The 7,432-nt window shown below is 33.8% G+C and overlaps 1 pseudogene; it reads left to right on the top strand.

The window, feature by feature from the left end:
* The first annotated feature begins 2,028 nt into the window (after positions 1-2,028).
* On the top strand, positions 2,029-6,914 carry LOC124370821 (annotated as a pseudogene).
* The last annotated feature ends 518 nt before the right edge of the window (positions 6,915-7,432 follow it).

Below are 7,432 nucleotides of genomic sequence, written 5' to 3'. Positions count from 1 at the left end.
AAATAAGTTTATGACAGGTATAAGGTAATGAAAAAATGTCAGATCTGAAATTCAAGAGGCGTTATCCTACTTGTGTACCTATTGTGGCAAAATAAACTAAAAGATTGTAACTTAATTATTATCTTTGTGCTATTTTCTCACTTTAAAATGCTATTATAACGGTCAAGTTCATCCATTGCTTTTCAGAAAACTTTTACTGATTACGCTAAAAACAATAGAACAATACAATATCAGATCTGCCCAGAATTTTAATCTGTTCTCGAATTTTTGAAAGAAACAAATCTAATACAAAATTTACTGAAGGGGCACTGCGATTGTATTTGTCAAGAAACAGCTCAGAAACATGATCTTGGGCCAGACTCTTTCTTGTTCACTACGAAACCCGCGAAATGAACCATCCAGATGAAAGATTAACCACCCGTAGGGTTTCCTTTATTGTTGGACTCTGTTATTTTTTGTACATAAAGATATATTACTTTCATTGTTCGTTCTGTGAAAGTACCATATCGTATTATTGTCTTTAAGAACTGGTAAGAATATATAGTTATTAATAGAATGTATTTCCTTACAGATTGTGCTCTTAATATCAAGAGAAATGTTTACATGTATAAAACATCGAGAGGAAACTACTGATTGGGCAGGTTTTATAGAGTCCAGAAATAATATAACGTTAAGAGGCTTGTGTCTGGGCAAGAAAAATTATATACTTATGATCAAAACCGTCATAAATCATCATAATCTCGTATCTTCATACAATCTGAAATGGTGGGATCGCTTATTTTATATCTGAATTAGTACATTTACCAACATGTTGTAAACAAAAGAAACTTATCCATATAAATAAACTTAATTACATATTTCTATAAAAACAATATTATAGAAACTTATCTACATAATATATTTAAAATAATGTCAAATTTCTAGAAAAGCGTATCATAAAATAGTTAAGAAAGTATATTTTTTCATAAAGTTAAAATATCAAATATTGAAAGAGACCTATGTACATAAGGAAAAGTATAGACCAATAAAAGTAAAACGCAGAAAGTATTGAATCGTTTAGCTTTAATCACTTGCAATTATTTACTCTCTGGAGAGTGCGAAAACAGAGGTAATACGTGTAAACTTATATCGTCAATGAATTAGTGTATCGATCTAAAGCGCATTTAACTCGTTCATATAACGTCCTTTACTTTACTCCTACTTTACGTTATTTTAATTAACGACAAAACAATCACAGTGAAAGCTCCATTTCCTATTTTTTAAGTAACTAAGGTAATCACGTGATTTCGTGAAAGAAATGATAATCAGTTTGACACTAAATTAGCTTGTCTCGGTCACGTGCTCAACCCCCGCGAGCGGTAACCGCGAGTATTTTATATTGTGTAATAAGAGTACAATAATGTTAACAAGACTAGACGTTGCTGTTGACAATTATATTACTCTAAATAACATTTCTTCACGTATATGAGAGTACAGCAGTGTTGTAAAAAAGGCGTGAATCGGGAAACATAATATTGTAAAGTTTCTACAGTATTTAAATATACGATTCACTTAAAAATGTTTTAAATCTAAAAACTGGTTATAAATTATTTGTATTAACAGTTGAAGTGACGTTAATAAACATAACGCAAAAACGGCAATGGGGAACTACTAGTATTGTTTATAGAGTTTTTTTGGTTAGGCACGACGTAAGAAAGGCCACTTAGGCCTCTTCACACACATCGAATTTGGACGTCCGATATTTTATCGACCGTCCAAATTCCAATAGTGGCGCATAGCAGTAAACGGGAGCTTTCAGACTAGACGATCTCTGAACGGCAACGATAAAATGCCGTTTAGCAGCCGTCCACTGCCACTGCAGACCAACGGCACCGTGCCGTTGCCGTCCTTACAGTGGCGTACGTGTCCATTCGTGCGCTTCCAGACATATCGATATTTTACCGTCCGTCCTCACTCCTCACTTCTCACTGCGCCTTCTCCCTGCACAATCGCTGTTAAACTGTAACTGAGCCCAACTTGTTTGTTAATATGGATGGAGAATTTGCTATTGATAATGACGTGCTTATTTCACTAGTGGAAGCCAAACCAGTGTTGTGGGACAAAAGTTTAGATATTTTTAAAGACAGGAATGCGACCAGAGATGCCTGGAGAGAAGTGTGCTGTGTACTCAATAGTGATTTTGAAGAAATGGAGGTAAAGTAAAAAAATATATTCGGTAAGTACACTATTATAAATACTTTATTAACTATTTTTAACAGCATCTTTAACACTTTCACTGCCGACAACGTAATTTGACGTCGCGCGCAAGGAGTTCTATAGACTGCCGACAACGTCATTTGACGGCGCCGACTTTTTACAGTAATAAAAACTCATTTAAACGACTATGAAATTCGGCATTGATAGTCATTCGCTAATTCGATGTTTTTGTTTCTTACTCTATGTATTATAATCTATGAAATGTTGTTGGCAGTCATCTGTAACATCGGAAAAAAAGTGGTTTGTTTACCGCTTCGCGTCGGGCGTCGGCTATTTGTTGTCGTTCTGCTACCGTAGTTCGTCGTCTGCGTCGTTATTGTTTTGCTTGCTATTACGTTTGTTTATGATTGTTTTGTGAGTAAATACAATGAATCGTAACAGTATTGAAGACAATCAAGTTCTAGAAGAGTTACTCAGATGTTCAAGTGACAGTGAAAGTGATGATTTATTCCAAGATGACACAGATAATGATCCCGATTTTACTACTGATGGACTTCTTGGAGATGCAAGTAAGTTTGTTGACATTGTATTTTTACTCAAATAACAAATATAAGCAAATTAGTAATAAAAACATTTATTCTTGTGTTTTGTAAATAATTGGTTTATTACAGAATTTTACAGTTTATTGTTTATTTTATTTTATTTATTTTTTATTTTTTATTTTTTATTATTCAAGACTTTCCACACTAAAAAAAATATTTCAGCATAAGTAAATTTTAATTGTAAACATGTGTAGCTATAGTGTTAGTAATGACAATTCTAAATACAGAAAAAAATAATAAAAAATATATTATGCTACAGACTAGTACATGGTGATGTTTTTTTGGTCAACTTTTTATTTTTTACAAAAAACGTTATGTTTTTAAGTTTTCAACCAAGACTTTCTGTTTGAAAATATTTATGCATGAGCATCTGTGTAGAAAGAGGAAGAACTTAGCTTTAAAAAAATGTAAGTCCTATGGTTTTCTTATAATTAGTTAAAAAATTATATATATTTAAAAATCGTTAAAAATGGGCGGCAGTGTAAGAAAGTTGTCAAAATTAGGAGGCGGCAGTGAAAGTGTTAAATATAATTATATTAATCTAGAATAACCTTTTTAACTAATTAATATAATCGAAATGAAATTCTTGTGAAATTATTTAATGGTAACGATAGTTTTAAGGTATACATAAGCATTTATATTTAAGTTACTAGTAATTGTAAACTGGAATGTTCATCTTTATTATTTATATTTTACTCATTTGCCAGGGAACAGCGCCAATAGTTGTTACAAAGTATTGGCTTAATATGTTTCGAACGTTGTTGGCTTGAAGTCCACCTCGTGTTGTAGCTTCTCTTGGCAAATCCTCCAATCCAGTGATTGTTGTGGTATCCTCTGGTAAATACCCATCCCGATCACGAACAAAGTTGTGAAGAACGATGCACGCTTTTATAATGTCAATTGCAAAATCAGGTTCAACGTTTATAGGCCTGTGGAAGATACGCCATTTGTTGCTTAAAATCCCGAAAGCACACTCGACATAACGCCTAGCCCTACACAAACGATAATTAAATATCCTCTTTTCGATTGTTAGATGTGTCCCGCCGAATGGCCGCATCAAATGTTTATGAAGGCCAAATGCCTCATCTCCAACAAAATAGTAGGGAACTTTTGGAGATTCGGTTCCCGATAGGCATTTCTCTTCGGGTAATGGCAATGAATTTGTAATTACAGATTGCCAAAGAGTGGATTGTTTGAAAATAGAGGGATCGCAATCCTTGCCAAAGCTCCCAACGTTTACATAGACAAATCGGTATTTTGAGTCCGCTACTGCCATTAAAACTACAGAAAATAGTTTTTGTAATTAAAGTACATGGATCCACTTCTAGTTGGGCAAATTATGCGAACATGCTTTCCATCGACTGCCCCTAATCAATGTGGAAAGTTTGCATGCTTCTCAAAATCAGAAGCAATGGACTCAAATTTCTGTTTGGAGAGTTCAGGAATACATTCATTCTTCAAAAATGTCCAAATAGCTCCGCATACTTCTCTCACTATCTCACTTGCAGTAGAGATGCCAATTGTGAAGTAGTAATGTAGATCAGTGAAGGTGCAACCACTTGCAAGATATCTGGGAAAAAACATTAATAATAGCTATTTCATTATAACAATTTAGTATAGTAAAACATTACTTTACTAAAAAGTTTCAAGTAATTATTATAGACTGTATAAATGAAATTTGTAATAGTGAATTTAAAACTAGTAAATTTTTTTTATAACTTGAAGTGCATAAAGTATATAATTTTCAGCTGATATGATCATTTCGTATTCTCGTCGTTTTTAGTTTTTATGTTTACAAGTTTTCAGCAGATGGGAAAAAGTAACGTTACTGAAATACATAATAAAATTCTGTGTACAATTGTTGTAAATAAATAAATGATAATACACTGAAAAATTGAAATAAATAAAATAATTGACACTTGTGGAGATTTAAAACAATCTTTAAACATTTAATAGTTCCTTTTATTCAGTCAGCCCCTAATTATAAATTGTTGTGTACATTTAATTTTTATTGTTTTAGGAACGGCAGTAACGAAGAGATGGACCAATCTCCGCGATGCCTTTTCGAAATCCAAAAAGAAGCTGAAATGCATTAAGAAAAGTGGATCTGGAGCACCTACCATAAAAAAATATGTGTACGCGGACCAAACGCAGTTTTTGGACAAACTGTATCAGTCTAGGAAAGTAACTGAAAGTTTGGAAGACTCTAATGTTAGCAACGATAACGGAGGTGATGAAGTCGAGCAGATTCATCCAGGTTTGCAAGTAACTGAAGAGGTAGTAGGACTAAACCGAAAATGCAAGAATCCAGCAAGTTCAGGTAGAAAACGCCGCCGCCCAGATGACGTGGAGTTAAAAATTTTAAAAGCTTTAGAAGAGCCAAAACCAAATGCCCACATGTCGTTGTTCCAAGGACTTTTACCTCATCTTGATAAGTTTGATGACAATGATGTTCTTGAATTTCAAATGGGTGTGCTACAAGTGATTTCTAAAATAAATGACAAAAAAAGAAGTTCTCAGTTACCACCCCAAGCACCTCCCTACTACCATCCAACCTATACCTTTTCACAACATCCATCGTTTTCCCATCCTCCACCGCCTTATCCTAATCATCCGCCACAGTTATTTGCAAATCAGTTAAATGCAGCATTTCCCCGCCAACAGGTTTATCACCCCGAAAACAACATTCCCAATACACCTGTTAATCAGCAGGTCAGTTCTTCGATGAAACAGCAACCTCAGACGCAACAAAATACTTCACCGTTTTATCATCAATTTGATAACACTTCAGCATCAGCAACATCTCCAGATAATACCCCTTCGGGGAGCCTTTCACCATCCCTATCTGTGTGCACCGGCTCTATTGGATTGGACTTTTCTTAGTTTACATTAAAAATTAAGTTGTTTTGTAACAAGAAATATTTTATGATTTCCTCAATTTAAATATTATTATATTTTGAATTTCCATACACTTCTAATTATACGTTTTTTTCTATTGCGCAATAAATAGATTATACAATTTTTCTTATTATGTGTTGACTTTTCATGCGCTTCAATTTATTTGTTTGGTCTTTCTTTAAATGCAATAAATAAATATAATTTTTATTATATACCATGTTAGTTTATATTCCCCCTAATCCTTGCGTTACATAGGTTTTACAGGTTGTATAATACTTTTGTTAAACTTTACAGCTAGCAGCTATACAAATTAAAGTTGCTTTTGCGATACAAACTGTGTCATGTACATTAATTGCTAACGTTTCTTAATTTTGCAGTGCACATCTTTAGGACTAATCAAGTTAATTTATAAATTGTACACATGAATTAAATTAACTCTGAAGAGTTCCATTGTAATATCGATGAAACTTCAGCCCTTGACATACAGTATAAACAGCTTGTAGCTCATAACCAAAGCATCACATAAAATAAGATTGTTTCATGTCGAGAGCCTTTCTCTTTTCAACTAAATAAATTTAAACAAACATTTGTATTATCATTATTAATTAAAGTTTAGCTCTAAAACGTGTTAGTTAGAATTTTTAATAATTTTTTACTTACCTTAACGTAATAGCAAGCCTTTCCTGTGTGGGAATACAATTCCTCATTTTAGTGTTTTCGTGTTTGATGGCATCTTTTAACTTGTCGTGAAGTTCATCAAACGAAACCGTAGACATTCTAAAGAAATTAAAAAACTTATTTCCATCACGACGAAGTTCTTCAAAAAGGGTGTGAAAGGTTTCCCACCTGTTCCCTTGTTTTATTAATCGGATGTATCCAGCACTTCCGCTTAATCCTACGACGCTTTATACGGCGGTATAGGAATCACATAGCTACAACACGTTTTTTATTCATTAGAGAGAAGCAATACAACACTCACTACAGCACACCATATACTCGAATAACTTACTGAACGGTAAAAAATCGATGTGTGTGCAAGCGGCACCCAAACAATAAAATATCGGCCGTTATTTTATCGGACGTCCAAATTCGATGTATGTGAAAGAGGCCTAAGAGTTGATATTAATGAAAAAGTGATAAAAAACACATGTGTTCAAATTCCAGGGAAAGAACCTCAGTCTCACCGAGATGTGTAGAAGGCGGCATCTCTTGAGCTGAAGCTTTATATCAATCGCACTTATCGGATTTACTGCAGCAGAGACGTGTTCAGTTGTAGGGAAAGAACCCCGGTCTCACCGAGATGTGAGGAAGGCGGCATCTCTTGAGCTGAAGCTTTGTATCAATCGCACTTATCGGATTTACTGCAGCAGAGACGTGTTCAGTTCTAGGCAAAGAACCCCGGTCTCACCGAGATTTGTAGAAGGCGGCATCTCTTGAGCTGAAGCTTTATATCAATCGCACTTATCGGATTTACTAAAGCAGATACGTGTTCAATTTTAGTTGAGATTTACTTTTTTTTAGATCTCTTTATGTTTTTTGCCTGTTTATTCTTATTAAACGCAACTTATTTCTGGGATTTCGAAATATGACAAATAACAAATCAAAATATTAATTGTAAACCCTATTTATTGTGTCAAACACAGCTAAACTTTTATCTTCATACACCATAGCACAATGATAGTAATAATGCATATTTTAGCATATTAGCATGAAATTGTTTTAACTGGTAAGACTAC

This window comes from Homalodisca vitripennis, unplaced genomic scaffold (assembly GCF_021130785.1).
Source record: "Homalodisca vitripennis isolate AUS2020 unplaced genomic scaffold, UT_GWSS_2.1 ScUCBcl_515;HRSCAF=2686, whole genome shotgun sequence".
In the NCBI taxonomy this organism is placed as follows: Eukaryota; Metazoa; Arthropoda; class Insecta; order Hemiptera; family Cicadellidae; genus Homalodisca; species Homalodisca vitripennis.
This window is presented reverse-complemented; position numbering and strand designations above follow the sequence as displayed.